Consider the following 26509-nt stretch of genomic DNA (forward strand, 5'->3'; position numbering starts at 1 on the left):
AATAATATATCATGAGTTGTAGATATAGTGATTTTTAGCAGGGGTTCCTTTAAACCGGAAAGTTATTTCAAGCGTTCCACTGTGTTGAAAAGGTTGAGAAAGGCTGCCCTACAGTGTTGGTGCTGTTGGAGGGACAGAGAGGGTTTTCTTTGTGGCTGGAGGTATCAGACATCAGGTCATGGAATTCTTCAGTGAGTTTTGTGATGTGCTTGGTTTCATAACCTTACAAAATAGCTTCCTATTCAAGATTCTTAAAACATTCTGCTTCATAACCAAAGGTCCAAGTGTAACTCTCCAATAAATTGTTTATTGCTGAAAATGTGCCTGTCGCTATAAAGACATCCAAGCATGTTTCCTATATATCCTTTCCTATCTGACAAGGTGCCTAGTCACGCCATTTTCACTGACCAATTGTTAGTGAAGAGAAGAAAATCAAACAACATGCCATAGCAACAACTCAACAGCAGTGTGCCCCCTCCCCTCATGGTACATTGTGTCAGGTACATCATGGTGGCCCATCAGTTCACAGATGTTGTAAGTAAGCATGGTCTGCACTTGGCAGTCTTGCTTTTAGGGATGGGAGATGGACCAGAAGGAAAAACGTACGCTGACCTAAGTTCAATTTGTCCACTTTTGGTGGTATTTCCTCTGCAGTTTCAGTACTTGGTCTCCAAGGAACTTGCCTGTTTTCTGAAAAGTTTATAACTTTATGGTTTTTAAAACATCTGGGTCTTGTCATTTTTGGAGAGCAATCACTGCATGGTTATCACTCATGTGAATCTAGTGTAGCAGCGGATGGGACTGCATCCTGGTTGGATGCCAGTGCAGGCAAGCAAATGGACCACATAGGGTTTAGGGAGTTGAGGTGGGACCCACAAAAAGAGCAGGGTTGTGTGACCAGAGTTGTGGGAGGATGTGAGGCTGCCTGGAGCCCAGAAACCAATTGGTTCAGAGGCCACCTTTGAGAGCCAGGACTGTAAGCTTGCAGAGAAAGAATGTTGTGTGCAGGGAGAGGGAACCCTGCTGACAGTTTGTCCAGAGCCTGTGTGCAAGGGCTTTAGCACACATGGCGCTGATGTCTGGACTGTGCTGTTTTCTGCTGGGGGGAGGCTTTTGTGCAGTAGCTACTGCTATCTGTTTGACTGAGTGTGCTAGAGAAGCCCAAGGGCACATGGCAGTAAGACTACATTATCTACAGAGCAGAGCGGAGCTGAGCTGGGACCCTGCTGCCAGAGCGCTGTGATACCACACATACTGCTGCCAGGGACTCTCAGAATTTTTTATTGACATGACATGGAAAATTTACTGAGCACATTTTTTTCTGATAACCTGAAAATTACATTAAAAACAAAGATAATAAATATTTAAAAAGTATGAACACAATATGGAAACCCTGTCAATACCCGTAACAAGTAATTTAACTAGTTTACACGTACAAAAGTCAACACAGCATGACAAATTATTAGCCCCTGATATTTACAAAGTTGTAAAAAATCACAGATTTTTACAAACTGTCTGTAAATTTGCTGATGGTTGGCAACCTTGGACTCTCTGCTGGGAGAGGGCACGTGGTGCATGTGCCACACTGTTGTTCTAGAAAGTTCCTGCTTTTCTCCATCCAGTGTTGCATCCATCACTGCCTGTTACCAATGCAGAGATCTGTTTAGAGAGGGACCACTTGGGACAAGAACAGGAACCATTAGTGGTGAAAGGCCTCTGGCTACCATCTTGTTCACCTTATTGAGTGCTCAAACACAAATAACCCATCACCAGCTGGACTGATCTAGTATTTCATTGGTTAGAAAGGGCCTGTGCATAGTAGTTAGGTTGTTGGTATGTATGATAGACTCACCTGGGACAGAGGCATTTGCAGGGGACTGCATGCTAGCCTCTTGATAACTGACTATGGGCCCTGGCCTTTAAGGGAACACTACTCTTTGTGAGGTATATGCTGGGGGAACCTTGGAGTAATGTTGCTTTGGATTCAAGTCCATGTCTCCCCAAGACACACAGACGCAGGGACTCTAGATCCAGGGACCCTGTATAGGGCCTAGCTGCCTCACTACCAATAGTGACTGCTTCACACTGTGAGACTCAAAGCAGATGGTGATGTCATCAACTCAAGCCACCTGTCTGGGGTCACCTGCTATAATGTGTTTATTGTAAGTAGGTCTAGTGTGCCTCCTAAGGGTCTTTCACCCATTGTTAATTGTGCTAATTATCACACCTGTCATCTGCTAGCGAACTACTGTTGGGATGTGTTTATACTTTTAATAATGTGTATTGTATTATGTGAGCTCGATGCTGGCAAGTTTGACCTGGAATGAGATCTCTGAGTGTCAAGGTGGCTAGTTTAATCAACTTAATGTTTATAGTGTTAATTATATTTCTGTACAGGCATACCCCACTTTTAAGTACACAATGGGGTTTATTTACTAAAGCTGGAAAGTGCAAAATCAGGCTCACTTCTGCATAGAAACCAATGAGCTTCTTACCCCAGCTTATGCAATTAAGCTTTGGTAATAAAACCTGGAAGCTCATTGGTTTCTATGCAGAAGTGAGCCTTATTTTGCACTTTCCAGCTTTAGTAAATAAACCCCATTGTGTACTTAAAAGTGGGGTATGCCTGTATATAGTTATGTTTGCATATGATAATGTGTAGTGTATAAAAAGCCTGTATTCTTGCGTAATAAAGGGTTCCAGGTTTGCAGCTAACTAGTCCTGCCTAGTTCTTGGTTGCAACTATAATATCTGATATCTATGTTCAGACTGGAGGAAGCAGTATACTGACGTAAGAACGCAAGCAGAATGTGGGGCGGTTCTGTCACAGTATTGCTTTGGCTTGTCCCTTACATTACCTCTGTTAGTATTGTGAGACCCAATACATCCAGCAGCCCCTTGGAGAGAGAGTGCTACACTTAAAAAAAAACAATATAACTGAAACGCTGATTCGTAGACTTCTAGCCAAGGAATTAGTAGAAGTGAGAAATTGGTTGGAAGCTACTGTATGGGCTTCAATGAATTCCAATAATCTTCACTGCTGGTGTACTAGAATGGACATGATCATAAAATACTGAAGCATCATAGCTAATATAAAATGGCTGAGTTGTCTAAATTAGATTTATATTATACATACCACCTAGATGTAGAAGGTGGGAGTATATGAATCACCTTTTTTCTTTTTTTTTTTCAGTGAAATTGTCTATTATTAACAACAAATTGCTGCAGGGAAGAAGTATGAAAAGACTGGATGACAGTATAAATACTTCCAGCACACTTAATGTAATCCTAAAATAAATTACAAAATGACATTCACTATATGAATATATGCCTAGGTATCAGTAACTGAAAGACAAGACAAAAAAGTTATGTTTTTTTAGGTGCTATATATAGGTACCTTTGTAAAATATGACACGGTTTACACCAGATTCTAAGATTAGCCATTGGACAAAACCAACACATATCGCACACAAGAGGTTAACTCTGGATATGTGCTGTTCAGACAGTAGGTCAGGTTACTAGCATTTATGTTGAGAGAAATTCTGCCTACCCTGTTTCTAATTTTGAGAGAGAGAGAGAGCGAGCAAGAGGAAGAAGTTGAACTTATGCTGTGTGTTACTACTTGAGTGTGTATCTCCAGCTGTGTGGGTGAAAAGGCTGACTTGCAGAAGTCAGGAGGATCATTGGATGCAATCACTTTTCTTTCTGATTCTATAAGCTAAACTTCTATAAAGAACAGACTAACTTTATCCTGAGCACCACAATCGCTGATGGGACACAGCAAGAACCCTCTATGCGGGTCATTTTATGGAATGAATAGACAAAGGTAAGCCAAACCTCTTGATGGTATATGTTTCACATTCTGCTCAGAACAATCCAGGATTCTCTTTGGCGCACATATATCAATGGGACATCTGAATTCTATCTCTTCATTCCCACAGTTTATGAATACTTAAAAAGTTGCATGTTAATGATACCTATACTTTATACACACACCAATCAATACATAAACCGTAGGATTACCCATGTTTTAAGATTGAACTTTTCAATATGTTTGAGTCATTATAAAACCACTTGTTGAGAGCCAATATCTTTAGCACAGAGAAAAAAAGAATAATTTCAAATAACATAAAAAGTGAAAACCACATAGTACAGGCATACCCCACTTTTAAGTACACAATGGGGTTTATTTACTAAAGCCGGAAAGTGCAAAATTAAGCTCACTTCTGCATAGAAACCAATGAGCTTCCAGGTTTATTACCAAAGCTTAATTGAACAAGCTGGGGTTAGAAGCTCATTGGTTTCTATGCAGAAGTGAGCCTGATTTTGCACTTTCCGGCTTTAGTAAATAAACCCCATTGTGTACTTAAAAGTGGGGTATGCCTGTATATTGATGTTAAATGATTAATGGATTGCTTTTAGAAACACAGACTATTTATCTGTCAATGACCAATAATGAGACCAATTTTTGGCATAAGTTATGTTATCTAGTACACAATAAAATACAGAAGGCTTTATGTATATTTTAGTACTTTTCTTTACATGAAGTGTTCACAAAAATGAACTAGGATTAATAAATCGGAATTTTGATTGACTTTCTAAGTAAACTTAGTGATGAGCATACAACACAGAGGGGGTTATTTACGAAAGGCAAATCCACTTTGCACTGCAAGTGCACTTGGAAGTGCAGTCACTCTAAATCTAAGGGATAGATCTGAAATGAGGGGAAGCTCTGCTGATTTTATCATCCAATCATGTGCAAGCTAAAATGCTGTTTTCTATTTTCCTTGCATGCCCCCCTCGGATCTACAGCGACTTTACTTCCAAGTGGACTTGCAGTGCAAAGTGGATTTTCCTTTAGTAAATAACCCCCAGTGTCCTATATCTATGTTTTTCCCCAATGCATATAAAACGTGTTACATTTATTAAAAGGTATCTATTTTTTTTTTTTGTGTTTGAACTGGATGGACTTGTGTATTTTTTTCAACCTGACTAACTATGTAACTATGAGGGTTATTTACTAAAAGGAAAATCCACTTTACACTGCAAGTGCACTTGGAAGTGCAGTCGCTGTAGATCTGAGGGGGACATGCAAGGAAAATAAAAAACAGAATGTTAGCTTGCACGTGATTGGATGATAAAATCAGCAGAGCTTCCACTAATTTCAGCTATACTCCTTAGATTTAGAGTGACTGCACTTCCAAGTGCACTTTCAATGTACTTTCAAGTGCACTTGCAGTGCAAAGTGGATTTTCCTTTCGTAAATAACCCCCAATGTAACTATGTATCCAATATACTATGATAATTTTTCGCAACTAAATTATATTAAATAGGATATTTTCAATGCAGTGTAGCTAAAGACTATATAAGCCATAATGCTACTAAAACGTCCTTGTAGATATAAAATTAAATAATAATAAAATAATTAATAAAAAATATGTTTCAGAATATCCAATATATTCTGATAATAATATTAGTTTACCAATCTATAAAATACGTTTTACAAGCATTTATTTATTCCAAAAATCAGAAGTTGATGCCTTCAGGTCTATGGTAGCTGCAGCTTTGGCATGCTTCAATGAAATCAGGAAAGTGGAACAGCTCATTAAATATTAACAAAACATATTGTTTATCGTCATTATGTTTGAGCGTGGATTCTATTGAATCTCCTCTGGTATATTCAGGTATGCAGCCCTCCAAGTCATATGCACAATAAGCTGTACCTGCATAAGAAAGGCCGTACTCTCAAGCGAAACCTCCCAAGAGATCACATCACCTTGCAATTAATCTTCTCAGCTTGTCTTATATCCTGTACACACAATCCGAAAATCGGACAACAGAGCGTCCCTTTTTTTTTTTTTTTTTTGCATGTTAGTCCCATATCGGAAATGGAGAGGTTACTAAAGTGACAAAAATTCTCATACGACAGAATAAAAAATCGGAAGTGATATGTTGTAGTGTATTTCTATTGTGTTTTCGGATGGCAACTGTACTGATTACCGTAAATGAAAATCGATCTGGTATCACACGAGAAAAACTTTTGCATTTGTCCAATGGGATAATATCGGATGAACTGTCGGGATCGGACTTGAAAGCTCTGTACTAACAATCCAGTTATCGTACGAATGATTCGAAAGCAGTATTTTTCAAATGATATTCGGATCGTGTGTACGGACCATTCATTTTTGGCAATCTGTAGTTTCTGTATTTATTACTATCCACAAAACAGCTTTATTATGGGATGTCCTGTTTTTCTTATGGGACTTAAAACTGAGCTTATGCTATTACTTGTTGATTTTATAGAGTTGTAAAAAGTACTAAGCTTAAAGAATGTTGCCCAAACATTTTATATTCCTTATATGTCTCTGTTGTACCATGTACCACATGCCTGTTCTCTTTTTATTGCTTCCTTTGTGTGAAATACATGGTGTTCCTGGCAGTCCCTCTGCTTTCCTAGTTCAAATTGCCCATGCTAGGCATAGAAACACATCTTTCACAACATGGTCAGTCTTCTGGCTGTGCTGGGAGAACAGCCTGTCTGTCCTCCAATGGTCAGGACTTGTGCTGACACCCCCCTTCCCCCAGCACAGCAAGTCACTGGGAAAACCAATGTGCTGCTGTTTCTCCACCCCTATGTCATTAAGCCCCTTTTACACCCCTGTCTAGGGGGTTTAAAAAAATTTGGGGGTAGTGTTTTTTTGTATGGATGTTTAAAAATATCCGATCAATAAAAATAAATAATTTTGAAAATTTTTAACCACAATGATGTGAAAACAAGAAGAGACCAAAAATTTGAACTGGGAAAGTTGAAATAAGTCTTTCAGAATATTTTGCTGAGGTGAAAAAAAAAAGCCTCTTTTACAATTTACTTAAGGTCTTAGTTTGCTAAAATAGGGTAATGCGAAAGTTGTGACTTTTAGTTCTGTTGGAAGTATAATTTTCTTTTGGTTGTCTGAGTGCCTTTATTGTTAGAAAGAAAGGAAGGAAGAAAATAATTGTATTCATTTTGACATGGATACTTCTGCTACTTCTTTGCATAGTTTTGACAGAGGAGGCATCAGCTGACTTTCCCACTTCTCTAGTGAGCCAGTAGGAATATATAGGAGAAATGACTGTATGTCCTATGATCGTGAGTATGTGCAGGTCATTAGTCAGCACAACAGACATTAAAGCGAAGTTCTGCCCCCACACCAAAAAAATTAAAAGGCAGCAGCTACACATATTGTAGCTACTGAATTTTAATAATAGGACACTTACCTGTCCTGGAATCCAGCGTTGGCGGCACCCCAGCCGATTTTCTCTTCGGCTCTCGGGTGCTGTTGCCGCCATCTGTATTAAGTGAACCCGGCAGTAAAGCCTTGCAGCTTCGCAGCCGGTCCCCTACTACGCATGCTCAAAGCACACTGTGCTCTCTTACTGGCCTGGCAGCGGGGAAAGGAGGAGGGGGGCCAGACTTCAGACGTACCTCACTGAGGCGCGTTCCGACGGAAGTGGGGACAGGTACCCGTTATCAAAAACAGGTACCCGCTCCCCCAAAAGGTGCCAAATGTGGCATGGGATGGGGGGGGGACAGATAAGTGGAGCTTCCACATTTGGGTGGAGCTCCACTTTAATAGATTGTTCAAAAAGGGCTTGATTTATGGTCGTAAGTGTTGTGCTCTAGGACTCAATTCAATTTAACTTGTTTATTACCGATATAGTGGTTAGAATGAATAATTCAATCTCAACAGTATTTAGTTACTTTACAAGAGGACCTAGTTAAAGGGGTCGTAAACCCTCATTTTTTTTCACCTTAATGAATCCTATGCATTAAGGTGAAAAAACAACTGCCAGTCATGCATTTGAAAGGGTATTTACTCCAGAGATAACACTATAATTCTACCACTTTTCAAGACTTTGGTGTAAGCACATCTTGAGTGTGCCATCCAGTTTTGGTTGCCAATCCTCAGTAAGGACGTGTTGGGAGCTCATAAGAGGACTGGATGGCCTCTGTTATAAGGAACAACTACAAACATTTAACGTATTCCACCTGAAGAAGTGGCAATTAAAAGGGGATATTATTGCAATATGCAAATTATTGAATAGTGGCTTTAGTATTTGAAGGAAACTATTTAACCCAAGGTCTCTAAAGAAGATGCATTGTCCCACAGTAAAGTTATATTTCAATAACTTTAAACTGTGTAAGGGGTTCTTGACTAGGGGATTTGCTTACACCGTGAGGCTCTTTTAAGGACCACCTATACCCTCTATGACTTATCTAAGAATTGACCAGACGACACATTCTTTTTGGAGTCGAATTGCCATAGCAGCCCTTTTTTATTACAAAACATATGAAATACAAAAAATACTCTGAAACATAACTTAATGCATATAAATACATTTTAAAACAAACATTATAAACCAAATATATGCATCAGCATTAACACTTTCCTGATCTAGAGGTCTTTGAATATAAATTAGAATTTTCAACCAACCAGTTGTATCGGTAAACCATAAAAGGCCCCCCGCCGTGTATTACGCAAGCTCAGGGACAAACCAGCAACTTCCTTCCAGATACAACCTTCTCCATTCCGTTGTTAACATTTTAAGGGAAAGGACACCCATACCTCCATATGTGCCCAACCCCCTTAAACCTCCATTATTTCTCAGCACCACCTCCAAAGACCCCATAGACCTAACGCTGCTACGACAACAACATTTTTAACCTTCCCTGAGTACCCAAAGAATGATCAAAGAACCACCCAGAAAAAGAAAACCACCCCGATTGCCACCTCACTTTGACAAAATAAAGCTTCAATTAGGGAGGGAGGGTGGGAAAAACTCTCCTTTTGCCTTACGCTCACGACGCGAACTGAGCCTCTGCGCGATGACTCCGCCCCCTTCCGCATCACTATTGCCACCTATCGGCCCGCCTCCTCGCCAACGCCAGCGATGCTCAGACCAAGCCTCACTGCCCCCCACCCTGTCATGCCGGCCCTCCTCCTAGTGCATGGATATGAACCGTTTCTTTACTGTTAGAATGATAAGGATGTGGAACTAACTTCCACAGTTGGTGGTGTCATCAGGGAGTTTGGATCAATTCAAAAATCTTTTAGATGTGTTTTCTAGTGAACACGATGTACAGGGATAGCTGGAAGCTGGTAGTCATATAAACACAGATGGACTAGATGGACTGGTCTCTTTATTCAACCTTACCAACTATGTAACTATGGGGATGATTTACCAAAGAGTACAAACTCTGCTGCAGCTGTGCATAGAAACCAATCAGCTTCCGGGATTTTTGTAAAAACGCATATTTGAGCAAACTGAAGTAAGAAGCTGCTTGGCTGATATGTGTTATACGACATGATCGTCAAAGTATGGATAGGGGATTTATACTCTCCCCATTGGTTTTGTTATCTCTACCTGTTTTCTTGATATGACTGCCAAGTAATGTTCTTACAGTATGTGTATTGCATTCATCTGCTTTTTGAAAACATAATAAAAAATTATTGAAAGAGAAGCTGTTGGCTACCATGAACAGCTGTACCAGAGTTGACACTCTCCAGTTTTAGTAAATCACCCCCTATGCATGTTTAACCACTTAAGGACCGCCTCACGCCGATATATGTCGGCAGAATGGCATGGCTGGGCACCATCACGTAGCGGTATGTGATTCTTTAAGTGCCCAGCTGCGGGTCAGGAGCACGCCCCGACCTGGTCCTGTGCTCTGTGACCGTGGCCGCGGGACCAGCGGACCCGATCGCCGCCGGTGTCCCGCCATCGTATCACAGAGCTGAAGAACGAGGAGAGGTCTGTGTAAACAAACCTCTCCCCGTGCTTCACTGTGTGGCTGTCACCGATCGTCTCTTCCCTTTCATATGGAATGACGATCAGTGACGTCACATGCCAGGCCACTCCCCCTACAATAAAAAAACCACATAACGTCATACATAACACGACACTGCCCCCTAGTGGTTAACTCCTTCACTGCCAGTGTCATTTACACAGGAATCAATGCATTTAAATAGCATTGATTGCTGTATAAATGACAATGGTCCCAAAAATGTGTCAAAAATGTCCGATGTGTCCGCCATAATGTCGCAGTCACAATAAAAATCGCTGATCACCACCTTTACTAGTAAAAAATATATATTAATAAGAATGCTATAAAACTATCCCCTATTTTGTAAACGCTATAACTTTTGCGCAAACCAATCAATAATCGCTAATTGCAATTTTTATTAGCAAAAATATGTAGAAGAATACGTATCGGCCTAAACTGAGGAATGTATAAGGGCCGTTGCCTTCTGGATAAACAATGGCTTTGGCCAGGAAAGTTTTGGTAAAGTTAGGCAGGCAATAGACGGTGTGAATTTCTTTCCTGCAACCACAAGTTGCAGAAAAGAAACTTGCACAAATCCCCCACCAACACAGACAGTGCTGACAGGGGAATCTTTCCTGCTGAGATACTGTATTCTCCCAGATGGAGGGGGGGCGGGGGAGCAGTTTCTGCCAGGAGAAGACAGTGATTATTGCTCGTGCCTATAGCAGCTGTTATATACTAATCATAAGTAAACCCTGGTTGTTCTCAAGTTGATCGATTGATCAACTTGGTACATTTAGCCTGCCCAGGCACGGTTTGGATTGCGGACAGTTCCTGCCATCTATGGCCAGCTGGCCAGTAGACATGTGCGATTATTTTCGTACAAATCGAAAACTTGTATGAATTTCCGGAAATTCGTACATTCGTACGAATCCAAAATACGGATTTTTATGCATACGAATTCTGTATGAAATACGAAATTTCATTTACGAATTTCGGATCCAAATTTATAACCAAAAATTCGTAATTGTTAAGAAAAGTTTACGAACCTAAAAGTTAAAATCCCAGGAAGTCAGCACAGCACAGGGATGGTGGGAACCCCTCATAATGATAAATTCATCATAACGAACATTCGTTATTTTTACGAAAAGTTAAGGAAACTAAAGGTTAAAAACCCAGGAAATCAGCACAGCACAGGGATGGTGGGAGCCCCTCATAATTAAAAAAATTCATCATAACCAACCTTTTTTTTTAACAAATAGTTTACGAATCTCTGAAAATTTGTATTTTTTCGTCTGAATCCAAATTGAATTTCGGACATGAATTACAATTTTTTAAAAATACGAAACGGAACGGAACGAGGCGAAACAAATTTTTTGACGGCGCCAATGTCTACTGGCCAGCCTTAGTTGATAGATGTGTTATTTTTAAACAATGTATCTTGGAAACCTGTCTATGTAACCACTTCCAAAAGAATGGAGAAAAATTTCTAAACTCCAGCCCACATTCCCCATAATCAAATTATTGTATAGAACGGTTCCTACACTGTACCCACCTCAACACTTCTCAGATCAATATTGTTTGCATAGTTTATATTATTACTCGTAATATTGTATAGCACTACAATGTTTGATAGCAGTGACAATGGAGAGTTTATATGTCTAAGTAAAGAACAAAGGTAATCTGGGAATGTCTTCACAGACTGTTTAGTGGTTGCGTTTATTTTCAGTACATTTAATGTGAATGAACAACCCATGAACTAAGAAAAGATTGAAAACAATACATGCTGCATAAAAACATTTCAATCTGTCATATGGTTACAGTTAAAATGAAAAGTACACATCTGTGTGGAAATCCAACACTAGCAGGAGCGGCGATCTCTTACCCCCATGTAATCCCAGGTGCTGGGGAACTGTACGGATTTCCATTTCTACCATGGAAATTAGAACTGGAAATGATATGTGAGCACAGAAGGACAACAAAGCTAATAAAGGGTCTGGAGGATATTAGTTATGAGGAAAGGTTGCGAGCACTGAACTTATTCTCTCTGGAGAAGAGACGCTTGAGAGGGGATATGATTTCAATATACAAATATCACACTGATGACCCCACAATAGGGATAAAACGTTTTCTCGGAAGGGAGTTTAGCAAGACTCGTGGCCACTCATTAAAATTAGAAGAAAAGAGGTTTAACCTTAAACTACGTAGAGGGTTCTTTACTGTAAGAGTGGCAAGGATGTGGAATTCCCTTCCACAGGCGGTGGTCTCAGTGGGGGGGGGGCATCAATAGTTTAGAAAAGCACTTGAACGACAGCAACATACAGGGATATACAATGTAATACTGACATATAGTCACACACATAGGTTGGACTTGATGGACTTGTGTCTTTTTTCGACCTCATCTACTATGTAACTATGTAACAGAAACATATCTTAGATTGTAAATATTGTTTACAATATTGTTATATTTCATGTTTTAAGTTATAAATGTATGAGTCCATATTAACTAAATAGAACCAAGAAAGAGGGTGATAACTTTGGGGAGCAATAGTATCTATTAATCTAAGATCTTTTTACTGAGACTAAATTTTATACGCCTGGAGTTTGATCTTCTCCCCGTATTTGTGTGGGTTTCCTTTGGCAGCTCACATTTCTTCCCACAAGCCAATTGCCTCTATTTTGTATGGGTGTACAGGCATACCCCACTTTTAAGTACATGTAGCACTACCCCCGAAGGAGCTGCTGATTAGATTTTGGGCTTATCGTTACCTTCTGTTCTCCTGGTTTCAGGTCTAGGGGTGTCCCGTGGTAGATGGCCCAGTAACTCGAGAGACTGACAACAGATCCACTTAAATGAATTTTATTTGCAAAACGTAGACAATGAACAGTCTCTTAAATTGGGGTCAGAGGGTTGGGAAGGAAGTTCAGGTACTCTTAGTGTCAAAGTCAAAATGTTGAAGAACTTGCTTACTTTGACTGCATCCAGAGAATAGCCATTCACAATGGGATGTTCACTCAAGTTGGACAGTCCCTCTCTCACAAGGCCTAGCAGCCAACAAGGTGCTTACTCAGGAACAAGTCTCTGCCACAGACGTTGTTGTCAGTGGCAGCTGGTGAAGTTTTAGGATGGGGGGTGCAAGACCCCACCCCTCCATGGTTGGCACCTCCCACTTCTCACAAGCCACACCCCTTATATAATCCACATCATATACCAGGCTGCACATTATACACAGGTCTCTGCACATCATATACCAGGCTGCACATTATACACAAGGCTCTGCACATCATATACCAGGCTGCACATTTTACACAGGGCTCTGCACATCATATACCAGGCTGCATATTATACACAGCGCTCTGCACATCATATATCAGGCTGCACATTATACACAAGGCTCTGCGCATCATATACCAGGCTGCACATTATACACAGGGCTCTGCACATCATATACCAGGCTGCACATTATACACAGCGCTCTGCATATCATATATCAGGCTGCACATTATACACAAGGCTCTGCGCATCATATATCAGGCTGCACATTATACACAGCCCTCTGCACATCATATATCAGGCTGCACATTATACACAGGGCTCTGCACATCATATACCAGGCTGGATTGTTCTCCCTCTTTACAAACGAGTACCTCCGCAGCAGTACTCACAGCTGGGGTCGTGTGCACGACCTCCGGGTTAGTCTCCTGAACTTCGGAGGAGGCAACATCCCTTCTTGCAGTGCAGGCTCCAATGGATGATGCTGGGGCATAAACAATCGACTCCTCGGTTGCTATGCCTGTGACCCAGTTCATGTGGTAGGCCCGAGGCAATTCGGTGGGCTGCTCCACTTTAAAGGCGTACTCTCCACACCTTCTGCATCTTGCAAATGGCCAAGGGTTGGCAATCAGGTCATCACACTTCCCGCATATCATGCCAAGGCCCTCAATATCTCCCGTGGTGTACAACACAAACCGTCCCTTCTGCAGCAGGCGAATGCCCGTGTCTGTCTGCATGGTACCGGGCAACTGCATGCCTGTGGGACCCTTTTCAGTAGGCATCTTGGGTATAGCATAGCGCATGCTCTTCAGGAGCCGTCACTACATACACAATGGGGTTTATTTACTAAAGCTGGAAAGTGCAAAATCAAAATTTCCCATCATACTTTATATGGAACTATTCATGTTAGGCTCACCCTAAACAATCCTAGCTATATACAGGCATACCCAACTTTTAAGTACACAATGGGGTTTATTTACTAAAGCTGGAAAATGCTAAATCAGGCTCACTTCTGCATAGAAACTAATGAGATTCTAACCCCAGCTTGTTCAATTAAGCTTTGGTAATAATACCTGGAAACTCATTGGTTTCTATACTGAAGTGAGCCTGATTGTGTACTTAAAAGTGGGGTATGCCTGTACAGGGTCTTTTTTCTTAGAGAATAGGTACAGGTACTCCCCCCTTCCAAGTTACCCCTTGTCTCCACCCCCTTCCCAACTCTGTCCCTTTGTTCTACCCCCTACTCACCTCTCAATACCACCCTTTTTAGAGAATACAACATCAAGTATTATTTTAACTTGTAATTTGTAGGAATGTGTTAATGATAACAAGAAAAGCAGTGCAATAGAACTCCTGAAACCAGCAATAATAGACCCCCTAACAACAGAAGATCCCCCACCAGCAACAACAGGCCCCTCCAGCAACAATAGATGCCCCAGCAACACTAGAGCCCTGGCAACAATATACCCCCAAAGCAAGAATAGATCTCCCAGCAGCCTGCATCAGTAGACTCCTCCCTCAACAGTAGATCCCTCCCAGCAACCACTGACCCCCCCCCCCAAAACATAAGACCTCCCGGAAACAATAGAATCCCCACCAGCAATAATAGAACCCCTGCAACAATAGATCCCCCGCCAGCAATAATAGATCCACTGCAATACTAAATCCCCCACTAACAACAATAGAACCCCCTCCCCCACAACATTAGAGCCTCCCACCCAGCAACAATATAGCCCCCAGCAGTCAGCATCAATAGACCCTTCAGCACACCTCAGCACCCATTGTCATCACATACATTTAGTGCTGGAGGTGCCAGAACTGCGTTCCCCCACGTTCCCACTGAAAAAAAGCCCTGACAGTATATCAGCAACTGTATTTAGTTTTTTTGTTTTTTAGATCCTTATTCCTGCAGCACTGTAATGTAGTCACATGATCTTTCCCTGTTCTTTGGCATCTGCAGGGAAAGATCCTTGGGATGGGCTTCTATTACTCACTCTCTCTACTATGTAAGTGTCTGGCGAGCTCTGACTGGTGCTGTGCCAGCCACATGACTAAAAAAAAAACAGTATCAGAAGACCAATTCAAATTAAATTATAAATATCAAAAAACTGTTTTTTAGCTCCCTATATACCTTTATTGAACATCAGATGTGCATTCTTTGTGCACTAACATGGTGTAGGTGGAGTCAAAGATGACTGACACTAGATTTCATTTTGTTCAGAAGGCATCTACATCCAAGGCTCTTTTTTACTTTACAGGTATCAGCAATCACATTAGATATATTTATTACTGATTTATAATAAAACTAAGTCGCTTATGCTGCGTACACATGATCGAAATTTCGGCCACCAAAAGACCGATGAGAGCTTTTCATCAGAAAATGCGACCTTGTGTAGGTTCCATCGGAATTTAGCTGGCCGAATTCCCACCAGCAAAAATGTGATAGCATGTTCTCAATTTTCCCGATGGAAAAACTTTCTATCGGCAATTCCGATCGTTTGTATGCAATTCTGACATGCAAAAACTCACGCATGCTCAGATTCAACTACGAGATGGAAGCTATTGGCTACTGGGTATTAAACTTCCTTTTTCTAGTCCCGTCATACGTTGTACGTCACCGTTAACCCAATCTTGACGGTCGGAATTTGGTGTGACCATGTGTATGCAAGACAGCTTGAGCATAATTCCATCGTAAAACCATCAGAGCTTTTTTCCGTCGAGAATTCCGATCGTGTGTACGTGGCATTAGTGAATGAAATAAATCAGCATACGAATTCCCACCGCCATGGTGTTTAGCAATAGGAGGGGGGAGGGAGGGGAGTGTCATTTACCACTCTGTATACACCCACATATATAACTTTATAGTAATGTTGGCTGCACAGATAAGAAAAAGGAGGGAATTAAGAGCTTAAAGAGGAGCTGCACCTAAAAAAAAAATATTAAAAGCCAGCAGCTACTAATATTGCAGCTGCTGACTTTTAATAATATCACACTTACCTGTCCCAGGTTCCAGCGATGTCGGCGGCAGATAACGAGCGATCGCTCGTCTCGCTGCAGCCACCGCCGCCATCCTCTGTCAGGGAATCGGGAAGTGAAGCATGAGGGCTTCACTGCCCGGTTCCCTACTGCGAATGCGCGAGTTGCGCTGCGCTTCTCTTATGGTCCCCCGCTGTGTCTCTGGGAACTGTGTGTTTCCCAGAACACAACGGGGGGCGGAGCCATGCGGGGGTGGGCAGAGCCATGTGGCGGTCTGGCCGGAAGTGGGTGCAGATACCTGGATTATCCAGGTAACTGCACCCCCCTCCCCCCGAAAGGTGCCGATTGTGGCACCGGAGGGGGGAGGGATAATACTAGCGGAACTTCCCCTTTAGGGTGAAGAACCGCTTTAAGGCTGGGTTCACACCTATGCAAATTGATTGTGGGTTTCCAATTCGCATAGCAGGAGAATGTGAGTGGTTCTATATTGAGCGCATTTACATATTTCCGTAGAAGGTCCGGTGCATTTTGCAAGAAAAACTTGTGCATTTTTTGTTCCATTTCTGCTCCGAATTCAGTCAATGCAGAAACTACAGGCATACCCTACTTTTCAGTACACAATGGGGTTTATTTACTAAAGCTGGAAAGTGCAAAATCAGGCTCCCTTCTGCATAGAATCCAATGAGCTTCAAGGTTTTATTACCAAAGCTTAATTGCATAAGCTGGGGTTAGAAGCTCTTTGGTTTCTATGCAGAAGTGAGAAGTTTCCAACTTTAGTAAATAAACCCCATTGTGTACTTAAAAGTGGGGTATGCCTGTATACAATTGAGATCAATACACTATGGGGTTGATTTACTAAAGGCAAATAGGCTGTGCACTTTGCAAAGTGCCGTTACACTCTACAAGTGCAGTTGCTCCAGCGCTTTTTAAATGAGACATAACTTCCCTTTGCAAAGAATACCAGAATACCCAATCACATGCAAGAGAACTTGAAAAAATACACGATTGGATGATGGAAGTCAGCAGAGCGTCTGTTCATTGACTAAGCTCTGGTGCAACTGCACTTGCAAAGTGTAACTGTACTTTGCAAAGTGCACAGTCTATTTGCCTTTAGTAAATCAACCCCATTGGGCTTGCAAAATCTGTGCACCTCTGCATAGAAACCAATCAGCTTCCAGCTTCTTGTTTTTTTTAATAAGCTGAAGTTATGAACTGATTGGCTACCATGCACACCTGCAACAGTTTGCACTCTCCAAACTTTAGTAAATCAACCCCATTGTGTAATTTTAGGATAGTGCTATACATTGAAAACTGTCCCAAGCTAAGGACTTTAGTACCATGTACAGCCTCAGTCTGGATGTGATTCATACTAAATAATTCTCTTCAAGCCAAAGGAAATAAAAATGGTCCCAGTGGCTGGGAAATGGTGTGGTGTATTGCTCTGTAACTATAACTATTACTTGCGACAAATATATTTTGGATACAAAAACATAGTCAAAGCACAATTAAACAGGAAGTAAACCCTGATGGGTTTACTTCCTCTTTGTTTCCCTGCAAAGGTAAAGCATAATGGACTACTATGAATCACATAATAGCCCATTATGTGTCACTTACCTGACACAGGAGCCTAGCGATGTCACCGCTGTCCCCTTTTCCAGCATCCATCTTCTTTCTGGGTATCGTGGCTCTGGTGCTGTGATTGGCCGGAGCCGCGATGACGTTATTCCCATGCCACCACTAATGGCATATCACCTTTAGCAACGGCATGTTCAGTGTGCCTGCGCGCCGCTGTCTACGGCGCATGCGCCGTACACAGCAGTGCCTGTCTTTTTGTCTTTTTTTCCTTGGACCTACAGGTAAGCCTTAATCTAAGCTTACCTGTAGGTCAAAGTGGCCTATAAGGGTTTACAACCACTTTAATGCCAGCCTAAAATAAAGAAGGAGCTTGGAAAATTGTTGAGTAAATGAAAGTGTTGCTAATTGTGCTGTAACAGTGCTCACATGTCGGACAGCTGCTTTCACACGGAAGATGCAATACCTCAGTGCAACCTATATTACTGATTTGCGGCCAATGCTGAGATACACCACAGTATTGCATGCAATGATATATGACAATTGAAGCCTGCAGAGCAATGTTACACACTTCTGCCCCATTTTTGGGTTGGCTTCAATTGGGTTTTAAAGGCTCTCTTGAGTGTATGTCCTGTTTCCGAGAATTTGTAAGAATGCGAGCAGCTGACATGCTTTCACAATCTTTTTTTCTTTTACCAGTGTGTTTAGTTCTGTGTAGGCTGTAATTATTTATTATTTATGTAATTATACAGTATATACAGCTCACTGATAAGCCTGATTTTGCACTTTTCAGCTTTAGTAAATAAACCCCATTGTGTACTTAAAAGTGGGATATGCCTATATGAAGCGGCCACTTTAAATTAAACTAAATGTGAAAAGGCATTTACCATATAACAAATACAAGTAAATAGTAGCACTTGATGACTAAAATAATAATATAACACCCAGTGACAAGTGTTAATAACTGGTAAACTGATGATACAAAAAATTAATATATATCAATATGATCATAATCCGTGATTAAATAGTCCATATGTAAGACATCAAGGGGGTTATTTACGAAAGGCAAATCCACTTTGCAATGCAAGTGCAATTGGAAGTGCAGTCGCTCTGCCTCCCGATCGGATGGGGGTTTAATGTTCCCTGATCTGGTTAAGTACCACCAAGCGGCCCAACTCCGTGCGGCCGCTTCCTGGTATACCCAAAGACCTCACAACCACTGGTCAGAAATCGAAAAACTATGGTTGGCCCCGACACACCCTAACAGCATTCTCTGGAGTGCGGCGACACTGGTCCCCCAGTCCCGACTGCTGGGATCCATGTCCCATCTGCAACACCTCTGGCGTAAGCTCTCTAAAGAGTTTGACTTGGCCTCGGATAAATCGCTCCTGACCTCCTTTATATGCAACCCCCAAGTGCCAGATAGCTTATCCCACCATATGTCACACCCCTGGTCTTCCCGGAACCTCTTCCATCTGGGGGCCCTCGTGGACCCCAGATCGCAAAGACTTCTGCCCTATGTTGACCTCCAAGCCAAATACGACCTCCCCCGTCAGGGATTCTATAGCTATTTGCAAATCCGTCACTTTGCCCAGACCATTTCCTCCAACCTCCGCTTCTCTCCACCTACCTCATTTGAAAACGTTATTCTAGCAGGCACGGCCCAGAGAGGGGTGATCTCAGATGTTTACAAAATACTTAATGTATTTCCTATGAGCTCTAAAGGCAAACATGCATACATGCTTAAATGGGAGGAGGCACTAGGTGAGGTGCTCACGGAGGAGCAATGGCGGATAATATGGTCACAGGCATCCAAAAGCTCCATGTGCACACTTTATCGGGAAAACGCATACAAAATGTTATTCTTCTGGTATATGACCCCTGACGTTCTTCATGCCATCTACCCTTCTGCAACGGACAGGTGCTGGCGCTGCCGGGAGCACAAGGGCACCCTCCTACACATTTATTGGCAGTGCCGCCGTATAGTCCCTTTTTGGACGGAGGTCCAACGTCTCTTGACCAGTATTCTGGACCGTCAGCTGGACTTGACTCCCAAAACTTTTTTGCTTGGTGTCCCCTTCCCCAAACTGTCAAAATCCCTGCAAAACCTATCTCGACACTTCCTGACAGCAGCGCGGTGTCTTGTGGTCCTGCACTGGAAAAAGACACAACCCCCTACCCCAGGTGCACTACACGCCAGAATCAGGGACGTGGAACTAATGGAAAAGATGACCGCCAGGATACAGGACCGGTTGGAGGCGCATGACGTGGTTTGGAGTCCCTGGAACCTCAGGGACAGCCGGCCCTGACAGACATGCAGAATATTTATGGTGACTACCTACCCCTATTTCTCCCTTTCCCCTCTTCTCTTCTCTTTAACACCCTTTCAGTATTCCCCTCTTTTCCCAACTTCTTGCTCTTCTCTCACTTCTCTCTTTCCTTCCAAACTCTCCCAGGAGCATATGTTTGATAATGTTATGTACAAGTATATAGCACTTTAAGTCGATACCTGCTGTCTCCGCAAGTAACTCCTCACTAGAAACAGAGCTTTGAGGATCAGTTTACTGTTGGTTGATCTTTACTTTTTATTCACTATTGAGGATGATCCTAATGCCTGTGGATAGCACTACCTGGCCTGGTTTGTACCTGCTCCAAGTGGCTATACTCCATAGGCCGGTATGCACTTATTGTTTGTTAACTTTTTGTTTTTGGTTCCACCAATGTTGCGTTGAAGTGCATGACCTGTAATGCTTGATACTACACAAATAAAATGTTATTTGAAAGGAAGTGCAGTCTCTCTAAATCTAAGGGGTAGATCTGAAATGAGGGGAAGCTCTGCTGATTTTATCATCCAATCATGTGCAAGCTAAAATGCAGTTTTTTTTATTTTCCTTGCATGTCCCCCTCAGATCTACAGCCACTTTACTTCCAAATGCACTTTCAGTGAAAAGTGTATTTTCCTTTAGTAAATAACCCCCCCATGTCTCAAGCGATATACGTTCTTGTATTCTTCCACCATGCCATGTGCACTGGGTGATTCCACTCCCCTCTGAATATGCACTAGGGTTGCCACCTGTCCAGGATTCACTGGGACAGTTTGGGTTTTGAATCATGTGTCTGTGTTTCAGTCCATCTGAAACCCGGACACATTAGTCAGACCAGGCTGTGGCTCCCCAAGTAACCGAGATAAACATACACAAAAACTACAATTTTAATGAGATGGGGCTTCACACTCAGGCCTTGGATCCCTCAGATTTTTTGCCTGTGTTACCTGGCTGTTTATGAAGGTAGTCACAAGTAGCTCTATTCTGTACTGTTTTACTGAAGTAGTGATTCTCAGCTTGACTCTGTTGCTATATAGACATATAAACACTATGGGATTCATTTATTAAAACTGGAGAGTGCAAAAAACCCGGCGCAGCTGTGCATGGTAGCCAATCAGCTTCTAACTTCAGTTTGTTTGTTTGTTTGTAAGTGTAGAACCCTCTTGCTGTGTGCTAGTGCAGTCGTTACAGTAGGTAAACTGGCCTGGCTGAGAGTCAGGACTGGGTTGAATCTGGGTCAGGGCTGAGTGACTCAGGGAGGCTGGATGACTCATCAAGCAGCACCTCCGGTAACTCCCCCTGCTCTCTGGAACCTTGGATAAGCTTCCAGAAGTAGAGGATGGCATCTGGGTGGAGCTGCTTGGAGTGTTGATGATGGTCCCAGCTAATCCTCAGCAAAGTGGGCTGGCAGGGGGCGGGCATACACTTGAGTAATGCCAGTAGGGGCAGTTGGGTGAAAGATGGAAAAGGAGTGCTGAGGAGGCTGTCAGTGGTCCTTGAGGGTGCCCCCTAGTCTGGTGGGGAGGGGACATCGAGCCTAGGGCTTGGGTGCTGGAGTGACCTTCTACAACACATGGAGGAAATCCTTCCTGGAGACACAGGAGCAAGCATCGGCAGCAGGTCAGCATGAGTTCTCCAAGGAGAAGTCAGCCAGGTGGGCTGGTGAGTGTGCAGTCTGGGAGGACTGTGGGAAAAGAGTGTCAGTCTGAGAGGACTGTGTAAAAGTAGCTGGGAGAGTGAAAGGGGCAGCTGCAGCCAGGCGGGCTGGCAGTGCCTGAAGAGTTGATGCTGGGTGATCAGTAGCCACAGGGATGTGAGCTGGACACTGAACTTTTACCGCCCCCGTGCGCGTCTGATGGGGAAACCGATCTCGGCAAAACAGCGGCCCGCCCACTCTCTCACCCGCCCGTTCTCTCACCAGCATCTAATTTCTGGGAGGGGGCAATTGCCATGTTACCCCCCCCCCACTGGTTCCGCCCCTTATCCCTTCTCTACTATACTAAAACAGCGTTTTCATGTATTTCTGTTTTGCTGTTGGAGAGTTCCTTCCTTGACAGCAGGACAGGAAGCCATGAAAAATCTCTCTTACCTTATTGATGCTCATACTTACAAGTAAATTAAAGATCTTTAATAGACAAGCGGTATCTCAGCAAACATCTTTTGAAGAAAAGGCTTAAAAAGAAAACCAACAAATCAAATGAAAAACTCAACACTTCTTCGGAGAAAGGCATTTATATTAATGATTAGTACTTGAAAACGTTAAAATGTTGTCAGGGAATGATGTTTCACTACAAGTAGGCCTGTCATTAAATATGTCATAAAACCCTGGGATATTTACCAAAATAATAGCTGTTTGGCAGCTTTGCTTGGACAACAAGACCATGATATAGTTACCTACTAAGACTACTTTTTGAAACAGAATTCATCCTTTTGAAAGCTGACTTAAAGCTTCTGGCCTCCATAAACATCTTATGCCGCGTACACACAACTGGACTTTCCATCAGAATAAACTCAGACAGTCTTCCCAACGGAGTTCCGACAGAATGGACTTGCCCACACACAATCGGACCAAAGTTTCGAATGTGATGACGTATGACGGGACTAGAAAAAGAAGTTCAATAGCCAATAGCCAATAGCTGACCTTGTGTCATATTTGGTCCGTTGGACCAGCATACCGACAAACGGTTTTCCCGGTAGAAATTTATTCCGTCTGCAAGATTTAAAGCATGTTCTATTTCTAGGTCCGTCTGAATTTTTTAAAGAAAAACGATCGGATTATCCCACGCACAATTGGAATATCCGACGGAAAGATTCCGTCTGACCTTTTCTGCTGGAAAGTCTGGTTGTGTGTACGTGTCATAACACAACACTGTTTTCTTTAGATTGGCAGAAATCAAGTCCAAAACTGGCAGCACAAATAAAGTTCCCGGGTCTGATTTTCAGCTCTAATAATCTCCATCTGAATTTTCTCCAGAAGTATGTTTTTTCAGTTAATTTTTTTTTTTAAGTCTACTATACATTACTAACAGAAGCACAGGACTCGTGGCAGCTGCAGTGGAAGCAACACAATGGTCTCAGTTCCACGTAAGAGTACTCCAATAGGGAGTCCTAATGACTTGGTCCAGGAACTTTAGTACATTGAATGATTACAGTATTTTTACTGTCTCCAGAAATACCAGACTATGATTTGGGGATGGTTAGGCTGGCCATACATTATACAATTTCCCTGTACAATTTTCCTTTAGATTTACCAAAACCATATAATATGAGGTCAAACCTAAACACTTTAAATTTGTATGCAATCAGGTAAGCCCTAAAGGTAGGAAGGGGTGCTTATTAAAAAAAAGTTCAAAACTCAGAAAATATGTCTCCAGAGGTGTGCAAATTATTGTCCTATTTGACAGCTAAATAGCCATCAAGAATTTTGTCCTTAATAGCATTTGGTGAGTGGAAAAAGTTGACCTATATACCTGGACAATTCGACTGCATTCGAATTTATAAAGAGCAAAGGAGCGCCGGATCTCTCCACCCATTTAACAAGTGCCAGGATTGGATGACATGAAACTAATGCCGCGTACACACGATCAAACTATCCGGTGGCCTTGGTCCGGCGGACAATCCGCCTGTGTGTGGGCTCCGGCGGACCTTTTTTCCCCAAAAGTCCGGCGGACTTAGAAAGTAGTTTTGACTAAAACATCCGGCCGTGTGTGTGCTAGTCCGCTGGACTTTTGCGGAGGAGTCCAGCGAGAAGACCCTAGGACAGAAGAAGACCCCCGGAGCTGTGCAATAAATTATTTTTAACCCTTGTGTGTTGTGTTTTATTTACATTTTTTTCACAGGTGAATGGGTAGGGGTACATTGTACATAGGGTGGGGGGCCGGTATCTGGGGGCCCCCTTATTAAAGGGGGCTCCAGGATTCCGATAAGCCCCCCACCCGCAGACCTCGACAACCAACGGCCAGGGTTATCGGGAAGAGGCCCTTGTCCTCATCAACATGGGGACAAGGTGCTTTGGGGTGGGGGGGCCGCGCGACCCCCCCACCCCAAAGCACCCCCCCATGTTGAGGGCACGTGGCCTGGTACGGCTCAGGAGGGGGGGCGCTCGTTCGTCCCCACCCCCTTTCCTGACCGGCTGGCCTGGGATAAGGGTCTTCTATGGACCTTCGGGCGGACTCCCACACCGTTTTTTCGGCGTAGGGCTTCCCCTTTAAGTCCATACCAGGTGATGGGGCCAAAAGTGCCTAGCCTCACAAATGTGCTTCTGAAAGAATGGTCAAACATTCCCATAGACACACTCCTAAACCTTGTAAACAGCCTTTCCAGAAGAGTTGAAGACGTTATAACTGCAAAGGATGGGCCAACTCAATATTGAACCCTACGGACTAAGACTGGGATGCCATTAAAGTTCATGTGCGTGTAAAGGCAGGTATCCCAATACTTTAGGCAATATAGTGTATTTTTAGGTTGTAGCCACAAAGGGGGCAATGTGGACCGACCAGGCCTCCAGATGCAATTTATATAAAAAGGTTCTAGTTCTAGCATGCACAAGGAATGGTGGCAGACAATCCTAGCACCTCTACATCACCAACCCCAAGTAGTATACCTATAAAGTAAATAATGTTCTTTTCTGTTCAGTTTGTATCACAAATCACAAAATGTGCTAGGACCATCAGCCTTGTTATGTGCATCATATTATCACACATATATGTATACCGATCAGCCATAACTTTTTGACCATCCACCAAATATTGAGCAGTTCCCACTTTTGCCACCAACACAGCTCTGACCAGGGGAGGACTAACAACTCATGGGGCCCCCGGGCAATAGGAGATTATGGGGCCCCCAGGCAATCAGACATTATGGGGCCACACAGTATACACAAACACACACACACACATTATACAATCACACAGTATACACAGACATGTTTCTATTGGATGAGAAGGTACTGGAGAGGTGGGGCAGCTATAATCTCTGGATTTTTAGACCAAAAGGATGTCGATCTCTTCCATGGGAAAGGGTGCACACTGCACATGATGTAAAAGAAAACATGATTCATCAAACCAAGCCACCTTCTGCCATTGCTCCGTGGTCCAGTTCTGATACTTACGTGCCAATTGAAAGTACTTTTGGCTGTGGACACAGGTTGCATGGGCACTCTGACTGGTCTGTAGGTAAGTAGTCTCATACACAACAAACTGCAATGCCATTATTTTCTGCCTGTGAATCGTTAACCCCGAAAGAATTAACTGTAATTAACAGTTTTTTTTCTCAAAACAGTGCAGAGACCAATCATAGCAGGCAGCAGTCAATCAGTCCACCAATCACTCTGGCCCATTAAGCAGTCTGGGGGATGTCTTTTTTTAGATTTATTGCTTGTAAAACTTTAATAGGAAATGTAGAATGGGATTTGGGATCAGTGCTAATTTTTAATCATAGTTTTAATCAGCTGTGTGTTTTCAGTGACGAATACTAAACAAAAATAAAAGTCAATTGATGAAAACTATGGAAAAAAAATCAAATCAAATTTTCAACAAAGGAAATTCTGATCGCGTGTATTCAGACACGCCAAAAATCACCCATGCTCAGATTCAACTATGAGACGGAAGCTATTGGCTACTGGCCTTTTTCTAGTCCCGTCGTGTGTGTTGTACGTCACCGCATTCTAAACAATCGGAATTTGGTGTGACCGTGTGTAGGCAAGACAGCTTGAGCGAAATTCCATCGGAATTCCGCCGGGAAAACCATCAGAGCTTTTTCCGACGAGAATTACGATTGTGTGTACACGACATAAAACTAAAATGGCATTTTAGTCAAAAGACTAATACAAATTAGACATTTTAAATCAAAATTAACATTTTGTGGGATACTCCAAAACATCAAAGCGCAATGATCCAAGTACACTCTTCTCAGAAAGGTAACACAGTCTGTCTGTCACAGTTGGGGACCTTGAGGTAGTTTGCAGCATAGATAAAGGCTCTGAAGCAGGAAACATCCATAGGTTAAGCCCCTTGGAGAATAATCCAGCATCCAGTTCAAATGGTGTGTCAGGTGCAAACAGTCCCCTGAAGTTCGATGATCGATTCCTGGTGAGAAAAAGATTGCACAGGCTCCAGCCTATTTACCCCCTCCATGACCACCTTCTGGGCACGCCGACCCATGAATAGGCCATGGTACAGTAAATATTCAGGCTGGACATTTGAATTTTATTGCCTTAACCACTTCAGCCCTGGAAGAATTTACCCACTTCCTGACCAGAGCACTTTGTGCGATTCGGCACTGCGTCGCTTTAACTGACATGCGATGTAGCTCCCAAACAAAATTGATGTCCTTTTTTTTCCCACAAATAGAGCTTTCCTTTGGTGGTATTTGATCACCCCTGCGGTTTTTATTTTTTTGCACTATAAACAAAAAAAGAGCGCCAATTTTTTAAATTTTTAAAAAAACGCAATCTTTTTTACATTTTGCTATAATAAATATCACCCAAAAATATATAAAAAACATATTTTTTCCTCAGTTTAGGCCGATACGTATTCTTCTACATATTTTTGGTAAAAA

At 42.5% G+C, this 26509-nt stretch overlaps 1 protein-coding gene across 1 annotated transcript in view; it reads left to right on the top strand.

Moving 5' to 3' along the window:
* The first annotated feature begins 3566 nt into the window (after positions 1 to 3566).
* The window catches only part of LOC143964141 (aminopeptidase N-like), a 133592-nt gene continuing 110649 nt past the window's right edge, over positions 3567 to 26509 (top strand). The window contains exon 1 of the mRNA XM_077473836.1: positions 3567 to 3826. The gene's annotated coding sequence lies outside the window, so the exon portion shown is untranslated. The remainder of the gene's footprint in view (positions 3827 to 26509) is intronic.

This window comes from Lithobates pipiens, unplaced genomic scaffold (assembly GCF_037356315.1).
Source record: "Lithobates pipiens isolate NorthernLeopardFrog02 unplaced genomic scaffold, aLitPip1_a1.2 Scaffold_8, whole genome shotgun sequence".
Lineage (NCBI taxonomy): Eukaryota > Metazoa > Chordata > Amphibia > Anura > Ranidae > Lithobates > Lithobates pipiens.